This window comes from Lynx rufus, unplaced genomic scaffold (genome assembly GCF_022079265.1).
Source record: "Lynx rufus isolate CCGP_SWC_20201006 ecotype Redwood Valley unplaced genomic scaffold, mLynRuf1.p SCAF_6, whole genome shotgun sequence".
Taxonomy (NCBI): domain Eukaryota; kingdom Metazoa; phylum Chordata; class Mammalia; order Carnivora; family Felidae; genus Lynx; species Lynx rufus.
The window spans coordinates 98,214,605-98,233,024 of NW_025814878.1; positions in this window are offsets into that span (position 1 = coordinate 98,214,605).

An 18,420-nucleotide genomic window follows, 5' to 3' on the forward strand; every position below is an offset into this window, starting at 1 on the left:
TACACACCTTCCTCCAATCCTTGTCCATGAGACACCCATGCTGTTACATTGGAAGCACTTGTTGCCTCTTTCCTTCAACATCTCTCCTCATGCTCACACTCTTTAGGGCCTCCGGGCACTACTTCAACATTAACCTTGACTTTGTGCCTCTACTTTTATTACTCCCCATTTAATTCCAATTTATTTGGCATAATGGAACTGGAATTGCTATTACAAACTAAGAGGACCCCTCTAAGTGGAACCATTGCTTTATGTTTTGATGTGATTGCAAAATATTTTTCTTTAACAGTTTTCTCTCTTTCCACATCCTGGCTTCTGGAAATAGTTTTGTGAAGGGGTTTTCCCCCAGACTGATGCTGTAGTTTTCAACTGGGTTTGTCCCCAGCAGGGTTTCTGTGTGGTGTCCATGAGAAAGGTTTGATTGCTTTACTCTATTCTGTTAGCAATCCCATTCTGACATATAAGGGGAAACAATTCTAATCTGAGAAAATAACACTGAATAATAAATGTGCTGCAATTTAGTTTTTCCTAAAAAACTCCTTGAGAGAGTGGATCAACAGAACATATCTGTATTATCAGCAGTCTAATTGGCCCAGGTCGATTTAGGGTTATGACTTCTTGCTCCATAGTTCAGGTAGTATGCTGTGTGTGTGTCTCAGTGTGTGGTTTGTTTATAAAGAGCTAAAGAAAAAAAAAGTTACTTTTTAGGATCGCAGAAGAGCTGTTCACTCCAACTTAGAAAGACTGATTGGTTTGCAAATTATGTCACAGTTTATGAAAGGAAGAGTTTTTAATTATACTTTCCTGATATACTTGGAATTTGTCACCAAAATAAGAAAGGCCATACTAGATCTGGATATGTTTGGAGGAGGAACTCAGTGTAGTGATGAAAATATGGGACTTCATTATAGGAATCTTGATATCAAATAAAAGTTAAAGTGCCAGAAAGTAAAACCAGCAGCAATTCAATCATCATGTAATTCAAATTCATAGTTTTCACACTTTTTTATATGTCAGACTCCGTATAAAGGGTGATATAAAAAAGAATAAGAGATGGATCCTGCTATCTACAAACTATTAACTCATCCAATCAAAATTGTGGTTTATTCTATGCAAACCACTCTGCTAAGGGAAGGAAGACAAATAACTCTAATTCATGACTGATTATAATACCTTTCAAAGAAACACACTGGTAAAAAAAAGAAATAAGAAGACCTAGAATGTCAGATCTGTAATACCAATCAAGAAAAGTAGAGTTTCTGCCCAGAGATGAGCTAGAGTTGAAGTGAATCGAATAGAGCACAGAGGGTTTTAATTTCTCATTTTGCCTTCATATGTCAGGTTTAACTATGAATCCAGCACCAGTGATTTAAATACAGTGGAGATTGCATTGAAATTACCCCCAAATATTGTGGGCTTGTAGATTCTGGATAGTTTCTCGTTTTATTATCATGACCTTAGGATACAGGTCCAGCTCTTCCTGATACACCACACATTGTATTCTCTGATGATTCCTACTATGTTTTCCTACATATGTGTGTCTCTATACTACATTGACCCTGAGCATCATTATGCATTTTCACAACTTGGGAGAGAAAAGAAAATGCGAGTGAATGAAATGAAAAGCTATGCTCAGCTCTGACTTGACGATGGGCTTTAGTATAATTATTTTCTTCTCACTTTGCCAGAGATGTCTACAGGAAATAAAAGCTATTCTATGATATTATTAGTATCAAATTAAAAATGCTAACAAAACCAGGTAACCATTTACTGCATACTTACATGTCCTAATCACTGTGTTTTGCATGTTACATACATTGCTTTTTAATCCTATCACAGATAGTGAGGTAAGGGGGATTATCATTTTCTAGATAAAGAACACTAGGATTCGGAATGAGGCTAGGCAATTTGTCTAAAGTAGTATAAATAATAATTAGTGGAAATTGGAAGTAATATTCACATCCAAGTTTTATGCCTTCCGTGCCTGTGATTTACCTCTATTTCTGATTATCAGTTCAGCATTCTTAATAACCTAGTGATACCACCAGAAGGAACTGAGAGCTTCCCACTGAAGTCCCATTGAGTCCGTTTGTGGTATTCCCACTCCATTCCTTTAGGTTCCAATTCCCTTGTTCAGATAATCCTTGTTTCTGCCTTGTTTTGTGGCTCTCTTCCGTCTTTCTGCCTTCCGTATTGATGCTTCATGTGGATTCTGACTGGATGTATTACGGCTCTCCTCCAAGGCTCTTTTATTTTGCATGGTGCTTGGCTGTACCCTGGCTTCAGCCCAGTGACAGTTCTGACTCTCTGCCCCCATCCTGAGTACTTGTGGTCTCCCCTCTGGATCTTTTTATTTTGTATTTGCCTTATTTCCTTCATTGGCCTCTTCTCAATATAAGTCCAAGGAGAAACTCAGTTCTATAGGGGATGCCTTTTAGGCAAAGCTTCAAGTGGAAATGTTATTTGAGTAAAGGCCTAAAAAATAGACCAGAAAAAATGAATAATAATTTATATTTCGGCTTTAAAGTCGATGCAATATTGTGCATAAATTATATAAATAAAAGTCAACAAATTAATGGGCTTAGATTTTTTTTTAAAGAGATGGTCACAGAAATGATTCTTTTTTTTAAAGTTTATTTATTTATTTTGAGAGAGAGATAGAGAGGGATGGAACAGATAGAGAGAGCAAAGGAGAAAAAAGAAAGAAACAGAGAATCTCAAGCAGGCTCTGCACAGAGCCCGACATGGGGCTCCATCTCACAGAACATGAGATCATGACCTGTGTCAGAATCAAGAGTCAGACACTTAACTAACTGAGCCACCCACGTCCCCCTAGATTTGAGATTCTTAATATTTATTTACGCTTTGGAAAAATTATTCCAATAACTACATTGCTAGTTATCTTTATTGGTTGAAAGTGGCAGTCTCTATATTAGGAAGAATTTTCCTGGTACAGAGCTGGGTTCAAATAGAGAATCACTAAGTTTTTGTTTAATTAAAGCATGCATGAATGTGAATGTTCTCCAGAGCTCATTCGATGGGCTTCCCTGTCTTATAGAGGGTGTAGTATAGGGTTCCAGCAAGAATTTGGAGAGGGATTTTAAAAGGGGTAAAAAACACCAATAAATACATCATTTCTTATCCAATAAGCTCTGTGTGTAATAAACATTCTCATTTTCTACTACTGAAATAAAGAAAAAAGTTGTGCTGTATAAAAGATACCTTATTTAACTTAGATATGGCCATTATTTAAAAAGTTGGCTGTGTTTCTATATAGTCTTTTATTAACTGCAATATCCTCAGTTTGACTCTTTCAGAATGAAAGCCCTAAGTCAGTGCTATTATTTAATTTTTAATTTAACCAATGGAGTGCTTTTTACATAGAAGAGCTTGATGCACTATTTTGCATACTGGCGATTCCCCTTTGCAAAGAGATCTTACTTTGGTGCGAGTGATGAACTTCGGAAGATTGGCTATGAAAAAATAACTGCGAAGATTCTAAGTAGTATTGCTGTATCCAGCGTAATTAATTTATTTTGATGACTTCCCATGCTTTCTGGTGAGAACAGTGCCCCCTCTCTGCCCCCCCCCCCCATAATGTGTCTTTATTACAATCTAGTAACTGCTGGGAAACTGCCTTCTCTAAAATGCCTTTCCCTGTGGCTTAAAGTAAAGATTTTTTTAAATAAATAAATACAGTTTATGTTGGGCATCCACCACTTGAAGGGCTAATGATTATTGACTAGCCTCCAGCAGGCATCAGGGAGTCTTGCCTCAGGCCCTTCCAACTAGCCCCCAAACATGCCGAATGTTAACACATGTTTCTGGATTCTGGCTGGGATTGGACACAAACAAGGCAGTCAGAATGGACCATTTAGTGTACAAGTCAAGATGACAGATCTCTGCTTAATACAAGGAAGAGAAAAATTCGTATCTTATTGAAAACGGCAGAAGAGCCCCGGGTGCTTTCACTTTGTGATTCTGCAGCAAAAAAGTGGGTTGTGTCAATATAAGTCTATGTCACCAGCTCACAGCTGCCACACTGAATTGACCCTGTTCACAGCAGACATAAAGGCCTTCCATTTCCAAATTCTCTCTAATGCTCATCTGTGAATGGGAGCAGAATGTGGAAAAAAGCCAACAAGTCTTCTTAACTATAGTAGGAGAAGAGAGACCGAATTGGCTTAATGCAGCACAGAAATCTGTGGTGTGAGTTCCACCACTGGGCAGCCAAACCAGGACTATGTGATCATTTGGTGTCCTTGAAGGAGAAAGCTTTGACAACATAAGCTTATGCAAATCATTAGCCAGAAATTCTTCATGCCCTTCTAGATTCTTCTGGACTGCATAGGGCTAGATTAAATAGTACAGCCATGTATTTCAGAAATAGATGCTTGACAGCCTTTCTTAAAGTAGATGCTACAGAATTTATGTGAAATGTTAATAGGAATTCCTTGCAAAAGAGTTTCCAGCATCAAAATATTTTTTTTGGAACGGCTTGGAGAAAACAGTTCAATTGATTTCTTCATTTGAGGCCATTTCAGTGACATTTTGGGCCAAAACTATGAATAGCTAAGAGAGATACTTAAATTTTATGGCTTATTTGAATGCAGAGTCCCCCCCATTTTTTTAAAGGAGTGGGTATAAAGTGTTCTATGGAACATTCTTAAGGAATTCTGGACTGTGAGGAGAAGCGGCTTTGAAATTCCATGATCTAAGATTTGAGTGTTTCCAAATTAAAACATACCTCTCACCCTTATTTTAAGTTAATATGTTCATTTCAGGAAAAGTAAATTAGATATAAACTACATGTTTGGAATTATGTCAAAAATTGTGGCACAGGTTCAAAGAATATAACATGGCATATATTCTGCCATGTGGCGCTCATGATCTGATGACATGTTGAGGACTTCTGCAATAAAACAAATATCCTCCAGGTTATGTATAGGCTATACTGCTTCTTATTATCATTTTTGAATAACATAACCATAAAAGAATTCAAAGGGAAAAGTCTTATCCTTATAAATTGGAGAGGACCGTACTCTATCATCCTCCTTGTAGACAGGACTGTATATGAACCATCCGAATTTCTGTGGCTTCTAAAACTCATTGGACTTGCTCTTTTCTCTAGGTAATCTAGAATTCAACTTCTCTCACATGTTCATCTTTAATCATCTGTCCTGTATTTTGTTTGGTAAAGGCCAAGGAAGAAAAATATCTGTCCAAAATTAACTATCATGAACTATGTAAATGGTTCAGATTATTATGATGTCTTCCCTAATTGTATATAAAGCTATATGAAGAAGCGTTTGTCTCAACTTCAATTGAATCATATACATATACATATACATATACATATACATATACATATACATATACATAGTTCCCATTTGTAAACCCCATGTATTTACAGATCCTGATTAACCATGGTGCCCAATCCTGTCTTCATATGTAGTATGATTTAAATACATATGCCTTATTACTTAATTTGGTTCAGATATTGGCAGATAAAATTGAAAAAAAATAGACAAAGGAGTAAGTTTTTAAATAATATAATTGAGGGGCGCCTGGGTGGCGCAGTCGGTTAAGCGTCCGACTTCAGCCAGGTCACGATCTCGCAGTCCGTGAGTTCGAGCCCCGCGTCAGGCTCTGGGCTGATGGCTCAGAGCCTGGAGCCTGTTTCCGATTCTGTGTCTCCCTCTCTCTCTGCCCCTCCCCCATTCATGCTCTGTCTCTCTCTGTCCCAAAAATAAATAAAAACGTTGAAAAAAAAATTAAAAAAAAAAATAAATAATATAATTGAAATAGCAAATCAGCAAAGTACAAAATAGGCAACAACAGAGACAGTCTATCTCTAAATATGTTTCTAATGGAATTAATAAAAGTTATGACTAAAGAAATACAGTGCCTGGCATACTAGGTAAAAATTAATCTTTTTACTCTATTATTTCTTCTTTATTTTTGAAAGATTGTTGAAAGATGGTTACTAGTTTCCCACCCCTACCCCAGGATCTCATATATGTCTTACCACTTCCTTTGTCCACCATTGTTTCTAAATAAAAGCCGGCTGTTCTGTTATTGGGAGTCTTCTTCATATATGATGAGTCACTTTTTCTCTTTTCAAGATTTTCTTTTTTCCATTGTGTTCCATCATTCTATGCTGGGTTTGAGTATGGATCTCTGTGTTTATCCAGAATTGGACTGAATTATTGAATTGGAGTTTACTGAGGTTTGGATATGTAGACTAATGTATCTTTTAATCAAATTTGGGAAGTCTTTATCTATAATTTTTTTGAATTGTTTTCTCCTTTCTCTTTTTTCTCTCCTGGTATTCTCAGTGCATACTTGTTAGTATATTATGGTGAATCACACTTCTTGGAGGTCCTGTACATATTTCTTAGTTATTTCTTCTCTATGTTCTTTATATTGTATGATCTCCATTGATCTCTATTCATATTCTCCTGCATGCTCAAATCTACTTTTGTACTCCTACGTGAGTTTTTCATTTCAGTTATTGGGCTTAAACTCCAGAATTTCCATTTTTAAAAATTTTTTTCTAATATTTTCTTAGATAAGATTTTGTCATCAAAGTTTCTATAATTCTTCATAATTTTTTTCCATTAGTTCTTTGAGCATATTTATAATAGCTGCTTTGAAGTCTTTGGCTGGTAAGTCCAACATCTGGTTCTTTCAGAGGCAATTTTTATTGCCTGATTTTTATTTTTCCTCTGAATGGGTCACATTTTCCCATTTCTCTGTGTATCTCGTTTTTGTTGTTGTTGCAAATGGACATTTTACATAATACATTGTAGCTGCCATTTGTATATACTGTTCTTCTCCCTCTGGAGAATTTGTTTCTAGCAGACCTATCTTGCAAGAAATATTAAAGCTCTTCAGGCTGAAAGCAAGTGACCAAACAGTACTTCAAATAAATCCACATAAAAAAAATGAAGAGCTCTGGAAAAGTTATTATGTAGTAATTATACATTTTTTTAAACATTTATTTATTTTTGAGAGACAGAGACAGAGCATGAGTGGGGGAAGGGCAGAGAGAGAGAGACACAGAATGCGAAGCAGGCTCCAGGCTCTGAGCTGTCAGCAAAGAGCCTGATGCAGGACTCGAACTCACAAACGGTGAGATCATGACCTGAGCCGAAGTAAGGTGCTTAACTGACTGAGCCACCCAGGTGCCCCTGTAGTAATTATAAAAGGTACATTAATTCTATTACTTCTTTTCATTTATTTAAAAAAAACAATGTAATAAAATGTGGGGCTTATGATATATATGAATGTATTATTTTTGGAATAACATGACAAAAGAGGCAGGTAGCAACAAATAAAGCTTTCTGTAGTAAGAAAATGACACTAAAAGAATCCATAAATTGAAATTAAGAGAAGTAGAAATGGTAATTTCTGATAATTTAATAAATGTTATTGCTCTACTTTCTGTTTTTAGCTGTTTGTTTGTTTATTTATTTATTTATTTATTTATTTTTTAACGTTTATTTATTTTTGAGACAGAGAGAGACAGAATCGGAAGCAGGCTCCAGGCTCTGAGCTGTCAGCCCAGAGCCCGACGCGGGGCTCAAACCCACGGACCACGAGATCATGACCTGAGCTGACGTCGGACGCTTAACCGACTGAGCCACCCAGGCGCCCCTGTTTTTAGCTTTTTAGAAATACATTACTGGGGCACCTGTTTTCTTAGTTGGTAAAGTTGATTTTGGCTCAAGTCATGATCTCATGGTTTTGTGAGTTCAAACCCCAGATCTGGCTCTGCGTTGGCAGCACAGAACATGCTTGGGATTCTCTTTGTCTCTCTCTCTCTCTCTCTCTCTCTCTCTCTCTCTCTCCCTCTCTCTGCCCCTCTCCTGCTCACATGATCTTTCTTTCTCTCAAAATAAATAAATAAACTTAAAACATTTAAAAAGGCATTACTATAGTACATAATAATAAAAATTTACTTTTGAATTTTTCATAGATGTTGATGCAGTGTGTATAACAATGATAGCACAAAAGAGGGAAGAGAAACTGGGAAACTAGAGAAACTAAAATTTCTAAATCTTTCTGAAATGAAGTTAGTGTAAAGATAGTGTAAGTAGATGAACATTTTAAACACTAGAGCAACCATCAAGAAAATAACTCAGAAAATAAATATCATTAATGGTCATTAAAGTAACTAAAATTTTACACTACCAAATATTCACTTAATGTGAAAGAAAGCAGTAAAAGAAAAACAGAAACATTTTGATGTCTTTTTAGACATCAGACACATAGGAATAAAAGCAAAATGGCAGTGGTAAATCCAACTATATAAATAATAACACTAACTATAAATGGATTAAACAATTCAATTGGAAAAGATTATAAGACTGATTTAAAAAATTCAGGATCCAGGGGCACCTGGGTGGCTCAGTCAGTTAAGCGTCTGACTTCAGCTCAGGTCATGACCTCATGGTTCGTGGGTTCAAGCCCCACCTTGGGCTCTGTGCTGACAGCTCAGAGCCTGGAGCCTGCTTTAGATTCTGTGTTTCCCTCTCTCTCTGCCCCTCCCCCACTCGCATTCTGTCTCTCTCTCTCTCAAAATAATAAAAACATTAAAAATTAAAAAAAAAGAAATCAGGATCCAGAGTCATCTGGGTGGCTTAGTCGGTTAAGCGTCTGTCTCTTGATTGCAGCTCAGGTCATGATCTCATGGTTGGTGAGATAGAGCGCATGTCAGGCTCTGCCCTGACAGTATAGAACCTGCTTGGGATTCTCTGTCTGTTTCTCTCTCTGCCCCTCCTGTGCTTGTGCTCTCTCTCTCCCCCTCAAACTAAATGTTAATTAAAAAAAATCAGGATCCAATCTTATGCTGTTTACAAGAGACACACCTTAGATTTAAACATACAACTAAGCTGAGAGTAAAAGAATGGGAAAAGATACACCATGCAAATAGTAACCATAAGAGTTGGAGTGCCTGTGGCAGTGTGAGATAAAACTAATAATAAAAAAAAACTGTTACTAGAGATAAAAAGCGATATTCTATAAGGATAAAAGGGTTGTTTCATATAGAAAACATTGTAATTATAAACATATAAGTACTTATTATAGCAGAATGATTTATAATATGTAAAAGTTATAAATCACTTGAGTATCCACTGATGGATGGGTAAGAAAATACAGAATCTCCATACAATGAATTTTGTGTGGGGAGCAATAAAAAAAAGAAGTACTCACATGGATGAGCCTTGGAAACAAGTGAAAGGAGCCAGGAACAAAATACCATATATTTTATGTGCCTACTTTCATATAGTTCTATACATTTCTATAACAAGCAAATATATAGAAGCAGGAAGTAGATTAATCATTAGTTGAACTTGGAAAGGAGGGAGTGAGGAAGAGAATGGGGAATGCTAATGAGTTTTCTTTAGGTGAGATGAAAATATTCTAAATTTAGATGGTGTTGATCGTTGCACAACTCTGTGAATAAACAAAACCCATCAAATTGTACACCTAAATGGATAAGTTGTATGGTATTTTAATTGTATCTCAAAGCTGTTAAAAAAAAAGTGAGGCAACGGCCATAAATTTGCTGGTAACCATTGATGGAGTGTCCCACCCTGTAATTCAGAAGAACAAGAAAAGCAATATATTTAATAAGCAAATGCTGTATCATGCATGGTTCAATTGCTTTACACATATTATTCAATGTTTATTCTCCTAAAACCATATGAAGTAGTTATTCTGACTTCATATTATTCTTACAGGTGAGGAAATTGAATACAAAGATGTGTTAAATAACTTACCCAAGGTTATGGGATAATAGGGTCAGAATCAGTAATCAAATTCACTCAAATATGCATGCACCATGTTATACAGCTTTACTAAATGTAGTACAATTTGATACTTTTTCACCCATGAAATCGACTTCCTCATCTTTTGTGATAATTGCTTCAATTTACTGAACATTTACTATGTACTGGGCACTATTCATTCACATATGTCCCCTTGCTCGTACTCCCAATGACCTTATGAAAGAGGCATTATTATACACTGTTTTAGCGATGAGCAAACTAAGGCTCAGAGAATTTAAGGAACTCACTCAATTGGTAAGTGATATAATACACTTGAAATGTTAGCACTCGTTTTTCTTTAACTTGACACTGGATAATTTGTCTATGTATTACTGAAAATAGTGTTTTTGAAATAAACTAGAAGCATCAGTAGAGAAGTGGAAAGAATGAATCATGAGAACTGGACTTTTGTCTCTTATCTTGAGCAGAGTTTCTCTTCAGGGAATATGGTTACTCCCTTGTGTGGGTGCTCGGCTGAAAGAAGCAAATTATATAAAATGTCTTTGAACACGATAAGGTGTTATAAAATATAAAGCATTATTAATCTAAACTAGGTCAGAATCAGTAAATCCATAAAGTTTTATAACACCCTCTTTGCTCATTAAGGTAGCAGTGTGGTTTCAAATCAGTAATTTACAGTGTAGTGAGATGGTGTGGGTTGGTGTTAGAGAACAGAATGTCAGGGTCTGAAAACTCTGATCTGCAAACTACACCAGTGTGCAGTATAACCTTAGGCAGGTCTCTTAACATCTGCATTTGCAAAATTATGAACATATTACTGACCTATTTTATAGAACTGTTTTTAAGAGGCTCTGATAAAAAGTGATTATAAAACACCTATAAAGTAGAATTATATGTAAAACTGTTTAAGCATAGTTCATGAATTTTACTTAAATATTTATTTCAATAGCTAGGACTTTTTAAATTCTAAAGTTTAAACTCTAAGTCTGAAAATCGATTATTGCAATTCAGAGAGGCTTCTATTGTCTAACATGGTGGCTCTAAAAGGAATTCAGTGATAAAGATCTTACAATTAACATATGACCAGATATTTTATCGCATTCAAAATAAAATAATGGGGGAGAGCTTGCGGCCAACTCTTGGTTTTGGCTCAGGTCATGATCTCTCGGTTCGGTCCATGAGATCGAGGCCCATGTGGGGCTCTGTGCTGACAGTGTGGAGCCTGCCTGGGATTTTCTCCCTCTCCATCTCTCCTGCCCCTCCCCTGCTTAGGTGTGTGAGTGCACTCTCTTTCCTTTCTCTCTGTCAAAATAAGTAAATAAACTTTAAAAAAATAAAAAAATAAAATAAAATAATGAAGCCATACTTCATAGTGACTGATATGTATATAGTGGGGTTAAATAAATTATTATGGCTTATAGAACATAATTCTGAAAGAAAGTATATTTAGTTATGAATCTTTTAGTGAGAGTGGTTGATGTGTAAGTTATACCTTGAAATAAAGTTTCTGCTGACTATAATTCAGATGATCTATACTGCTAATTGTTTTGTATAAACAACTATGAAAATAATGATAGGTATAATTTAGTGGGAACTCTGTGTGATCCAGCTACATGCACCTTACGTATGTTTGATCCCCATGTTAATTATAGATATCCAACACATATGGCAAAATATTCAGATAAATATGGGTGTCCTGTATAAGGATATACTTTGGTTTTTCTAAGATAAGGCAGTGCTATCATCCTTTGTCAATTTCTGTGTTTCATCTATTAACATATTCTTCTGATGATAAGATGAACTTCATTTAATACTATAATAATGGTTCTCAAAACCAGGGGCAGAGGGAGCGCCAACAGAGGGGCAGAGGGAGCATCAGGGCAGAGCCCAACATGGGACTCAATCCCAGGATCACAAGATCATGACTTAAGCTGAAATCAAGAGTCCAAGGCTTAACTGAATGAGCCACCAGGCACCCCAGAAACTGCCTTTTAATATGCCTTGCAAGTGATCTTGATGCAAGCTAATGACAGAGAACCACTGTCACAGAGAGAAACTGAGGTTCCAGGCTTTCATTCCTTCATCAAGTGTTTGAAGCACCTAGTGGGTGCCAGGCACATAGTAGTTTGGAGAGAGTGATTTTGGTGTTCGTTTGCTCAATTGATTGGTCTGGCAAAAAGGAAGATTTAAACAAGTGCCTAGGTATGATTAATTTGAACTCGGTGTTTTAAGAACCAATGGCTTACCAGGAGACATCAAGAAATAGTTCCAGGCAAACATTAAGGGAAGAACTCCCATGTTGGCAATCATACAGCTTCCTGGAAACACTGGTGGCTACTGGGATGAGAGATGATGAAACTTTAGGGAAGGTAGACTTTCTTAACTGTATGTCGTATTTTAAAAAGTAGAATTTGAAGCTGTGAAGGAGATGTCCTCAATCCTAGAACTCAGAGATAAGACGTATCATAGTATCAATAATAGTATCATAGTGTCTTCAGCTGTATAAACCAGACTAGTCTATTTCCTCTTATGCTGCTCTGGGATGATACAAGGCCAGACCCATTATATTTTGTCTTAGTTCTGATAGTGATAATATCCGTGAAAAGTGAGATTCACACTGTCTTCTTCATAGGCTTGTCAAGGTCAGATAGCGAAGGGCCTGGCTTGTAAAGGTGTGGTGGACAATGCTGACTACCTACTGATATTGATTTTACTTTTTTAAAACAATGGGACTCTTGAGGTTAGAGGGGCACACCTCAATTGGCCTAAAACTGCCTTATGTTTACATTGTGGTGGGTGTAACCATGTTAGTGAGGTCTGGACATAAATTGTGGCACTTCTATTCATACTATTAAAAGAAAGACATGAGTCTGCATTTCTGTTGGCTTTTCTCCTCCCCCCTGGACAGAAAATGGCAAACACAGCTGCAAATACCTTAGATCCAGAGCTGGAAGCTGGGTTTTGTGTGCTGCAGCACCTCCTTATCTGCCCTAGCCTGCTCCCTCCCTTGGACTGTTCAGTGAGAGAAGTATGAATCCCTGTGTTGTTTAAGCCATTGTGTTTTTAGTCTTGTTGCAGCTAATTTAGGGTGTACCCTAATTCAGCATGGCCTGGGAATCTTGTTAATATGTAGTTTGCAGTTCAGTATGCCTGGGGTGGGGCCTAAGATTATGCATTTCTAATAAATTCCTAAGTGATGTTGATTCTGCTGGTTCATGTACTATACTTGGAATAGTATGACCTTGAATTTGGCATTTAGTAAAGATTATTCAATCTTTCTTTGCTCTTTGTCTGGCTTCAGTCTACTATAATAAAGTACCGTAGACCGGGTGGCTTATAAGCAACAGAAATTTGTATCTCACAGTTGTGGTGGCTGGAAGTTCCAAATCAAGTTTCCAGCAAGGTTTGGCTCTGGGAGGGTCTTTCTCCTGGTCGATGACTTCTGACTTCTCATTGTATCCTCACATGACGGAAAGAAAATGAAACCTGATTGTCTGGCCTCTTCTTGTAAGGGCACTAATCTCATTCATGAGGGTTTCCACTCTCATGATTTATTACCTCCTAAAGACCTTACCTCCAAATACTAGCATGTTGGGGATTCGATTTCAACTATGAATTTTTGAGGGAGGGGGGCATTCAGTTCATAACACTCCCCTTTCTGAGCCCTTATGATGTAAGTGGCTCTTTTACATTTCAATTGAATGTCACCAAATGGTCCTCATAGTGTAAAGAGAGGTTGCCAGAAAGCAGGAGAAGTTGTGTTGCTGGGTCCTGACTGCCTATAAACAGTTAGTGTTCTGTGCTAGTAAAGACAACTTGGTCTACATAGTAATACATATTCCATAACTTATTTTATAACTATAATATAGCTTCATGATAGCATTGTACTCAAACTTTGCCCAGCCAGAGCTCAAATGTGTACTTGAGGTCAAAAGAGGGAATGGTGGACCATCACTGCTTCTCTCATGCCACCCCTGACAGTAGCTCACAGCATGCTCTTTGCTCATGTTGGGTCTGGTATTAGGATCACATGGAAAAGCACAATAGGCGGTCTTATCGGACTCCCTCCCAAAGAAGAAGCATTTCCCTGCTCTTCTGCATGCCTCCCTCCTTCCACAGCCATGTGGCTTGGCTAGAATTGAGACTTACATAGAAGTGAAGAGTAAATTCATCTTCATTTTTATTCCTATGTGTACAGTTTTTTTATGGTAACTACAACAGAGCTCTTGAAAAATTGCTAGTGTGTTTTCAATCTGCAAAGAAGGAAGAAAGCAGAAAGCTCTTATTTTCTTCATGCCCAGCTACTTCTGTGTTCTGTGGAATTTCTCATAGGCAAAATATAAGTGGGTGTCTATGCACTATGATTTCAGGCGCACTTGAAAGCTCTTCTGTCAAAAAAAACCCCACCTCATTTGCACAGTGATGCTTAAATGCCAAAAGAATGACCTTTTTGGGGACATATGGGTATTGACCTCAAGATCATGGTCTCTCTAAAGATTTATGTATAGGAGTCTGTGTAGGTACAAATTCACTAAAATTATTGGTGGTATTTTATATTTCAGTGTAACCATTCATTCCTTTTAAGAGAAAACTCTAAGTTTTCATTAAATTCCTAAAGGTGTTTGTGATTCAAAAAACTTTTAAGAAACAGAAGCACTTCTGCTTAAGTCACCAGGATGTTATTCATCTATATGTTAGGAATTAATTTAAGATAATTTATGGACAATAACTTTTGATGAGAAGAAAGTATTAGAATTTTACTTAATGATGAAAATGACAGGGAAAATATGTGCTAGGAAGAAAAAGATGGAGGCATCAGTTGGATGATTTTGCCCATGAATGGAAGAGGGAAAAAAAAATAGACTGCTCTCTCTGTCTTGGACCCTTAATACTTTAACCTGAACAATTATAACATAACCCTAGCATGTTTACCCCTCCATACTTGGTTTTCTTCAATTCAAGCCGTACATTCAAAACTAGCATATCAGGATTCATCTGTAAAATATTACTTTCACTGTTGTATTACTCTGCTCAAAAGTTCTTCTGCCACCCTTTAGCTGCTAAATAAAATCCAGTTACCTTAGCCTGAGATTCAGAATTCTCTGGTTGTTACCAAACAACACTTGCACTTTCAGCTATTGCTCCTACCACCTCTAAATACCTTAAGTTTTAACTAAACTTAACACTTGTCATTTCCCAAACAACCTGTGTTTTTCCGTTTCTATACCTTTGCCAATATGAAGGTTCTATCATCATGTCCTCTCTTGCTAAATCCCAACCATCCTTAAGATTGTTCAAATAATCTTTCCTGATGTGCTAGATTGTTCTGTTGCAGAATTGGTCAAACTGGGTCTGTGTTTTCTGGGCGTCTCTTTCCTGTGAAGTTCCAGTTAGAATTCGCCAAAGGAATTAGTGAGTTTTGAGAGATGTAAATAAGGCAGCAGCCATTACCCTTTGAAGGTCTTTGCAGTCAGAAAATATAATAGATGCAGAATTTTCTGGAAGGAAGGGATAGGCACCTCCTTAATGGTGGTTAGGGTACTTTGGCCTACTTCCATCAGATAGGGGCAGTGCTTTCATCTTATTTTGGATTTGCCATCCCCCAAAACAAGGCTTCTGCTCCATTCATGGAGAGACAGAATGACTTATTTATTATCATAGATTTCTGTACAGCATTGCTTTTGACCAAGAACTGATTTTATAATCAATTAAGTCTGTTCATGGCATTCACTGGTCATGGTAACCTGTTTCCCAATACCTTAAAACAGATGTTTTTATGAAATAGTGGAATAGCTTTTATTAAGGCTCAGTTATGGCACCAGCTAGATGGCAACATCTTTTAGGACTGGGAAAATGTCCTTCAAAATGAATCAGTAACGGATATGATACTGTTTCTTTCACAGGTAGGAATCATGGCTTTGAGATTCAGGGATAGAAATGGAAATGGCCTCTCTCACTGTTACATTTAATTGTCCACTAGTAAAATTTTTGCTTCCTGTCCTTATAATCTTGGGTTCGTGTTTAGTCGTCTTGAATTCCAAGAGAGAATATAGTAATGGTCCCATTACATTGGAAGCTAAGACTACTACCTGACCTCATACTAGTGATCCAATATTCTACTGAATGGGATGATTGATTGCCATATAAAGGAAAAATCAGGTTGCTAGTACACATAAGGGCAGATAGGAGTAATATAGATTGCATATGTTCCCCTAGGGCACTTCTTAATGCTTTCATGTTCTGTGATAAAAGGTAATGCATAAATATAATATCACAATACAGGCTGGAATGCTAAAGGCACAAGAACAAAGGTTGGAGTCATCCCACCTGTCAGGGAACCATGACTAACTGGCATGGGCAGAGCCAGTGTGAGACAAATAAGGCACCCATGTCAGGCATACAACTTAAGGGAGCACCACAAAATTCAGGAATGTAAATAAATAATATTTTAACCCAATATTAAAAAAAATCAAAATTACTGCAAGAAGTCCATGATGAAAAAAATATATATTAACATTCTAAATAAAGGTAGGATCTGACCCTGACCTTGAAGAACTCACCTCACTGACAGCACACTGTTAGTTCTCATGCTGAGTTGTTCTGAGTTGTTCTATCGCCAGCTTGGTCAAGCTGGGAATTATGCTTCCGGTAGGATTTCAGGTAGGAATTGACCAAGGAAAGATTTGCTCAAGATTTAGGAGTCAGAAGTGAAGCATGAGTCATTATTTCCAGAAGGTCTTTGCTCTCAGATGGATGGATGAAGAAGTACATGGTGGCTTGTAGCTTGTCTATTTTTTCTATGCTGCCAGCAGCATTTTCTTTCTGCAACCGCCTTTAGACCCACAGAAACATATCTACCCAGAGGCACGTCCTATAGACCTCAGTGAGCTTCCCTTTCTCAAAACGAACAGAGAGTTTTAGGAGGACTGGGTAGTGCCTCTTTCCCTGAACCAGTAACTCCACCTTCCAGACCTTTGTTCTGCCAGTAACACCCACCATTATGTAAGGTCTAATTATTTTAATAATTCCCCTATTCCTTTGCATTGAAAGTTACTCTGCTTCCCTGTCTAAACACTGACTGATAGATGTGATTTTCTCAGAAGTGCCACAGGTCCCAAGTTCATTATTTGAAAAACTTGCAGCCAGATGTGTTTTGGCATTCAGATTAGTGTGTCTTTTAGAAAGACAGTATGGTACGTACGTACACCATGTGATGTTTAATAGCTTTGTGGGATTTAGGACAGTGCCTCAAATTCAAACTCAGTCATAAATTATGCTCTTCCTGTCTCAGTTTCCTTACCTGTGAAATTGGGACAGTAGTACCTTCCTCTAAAGTGTTACTGCAAATCTCTTGCTTATCTAATGCTTATAAAGCATTAAGCCTGCATATAGTAAGTACTTAGTAAGTCATAGCTAGGATTATTATTTTGTTTCATCGTACCAATGATTATGAACTACTCCATCCTTTACCCTCATCTAATGGAGTGCCTACTTTTCCGTACATGCTGAAAACATTCGTGTTGCAAGAATAAATCATGGAACATATTATTCAGAAGATGCCAGTTTTGGGTAACTTGATATTTTAAGAGGTCCAATTTGGGGTATGAAGATCTGGAGAAACTCATAAATGTTGCATGAAAAAGTCCCTGTTCTGTACCTTTTATAGGTGGGTCACAGTCTCTTGGGCATTCTTAAGGATTAAGAAAACAATCTAAGAGAAGAATTCCCAGATTGGACCAATCCAAAGCAGACTCAAATAGACAACAAAGAGAGCAAGACCCTGCCTTCCCAGTCTTCAGTAGTTTCTTCCAGTCTCTACCAGTTTCTTCAGGTAGCAATGTTAACTAATGTTCCTCAGTTTACAGGGAGGCTCAGTAAGCTAAGCAGATCTGGTTGCACAGAAAGTCCTACCTAGACAAATGTGTGTGAATTTAGCTATATGAAACTCAAATGTACTCTTGTTTTGTTTCCTCTCCTTCTGAGTGGTCTACAGCAGGCTATTCCATGTAAAAATTCAGCCATTGTGTCTCTTACCTTTTACTGCCACATTCAAAGTAATATAGGGAGTGTTTTAGGGGCTTTGACTATCTCATTTAATTCCAAATAATGCTTTCTTGGTGATAACATCAATGCTAGTTTTTCTTTTCCCAAGGGTGTGCAAATCATATTAGCTTCTAAAATCACAATTATTGTATAAACTTGAGGTTACTTTTCATTATATCTTATAAATGCCAGTAGGATGTCCACTGGTCTGTTTTTCACTTTTTGTTTTGTTTTTGGTACAAATGTATTATTTCTATGATTTTTATGTGTCCTTATTTGCAAAATATAACTTGAAATATAACTTGGACTATTATATTTCATTGTCAGTTTTACTTCTAACCAATCATTTTTCTCCCCAACATATTTACTGGACTTTATCTCTCTATAGAAAGATCAACATTTGGGGTTCAGACACATGATTGTAAATTATGTTACATGGCTAGTATTTCTTGATGTAACCGTATCGAAATAAAAAAGTCAGTATTTCTTAGAAACCATCTATCAAATTATTGCAAGAACACATGCATAATAGTTTTCTGTATACAGATTTCAAGGTTTCAGCTGGAAAGTTGATTATTCT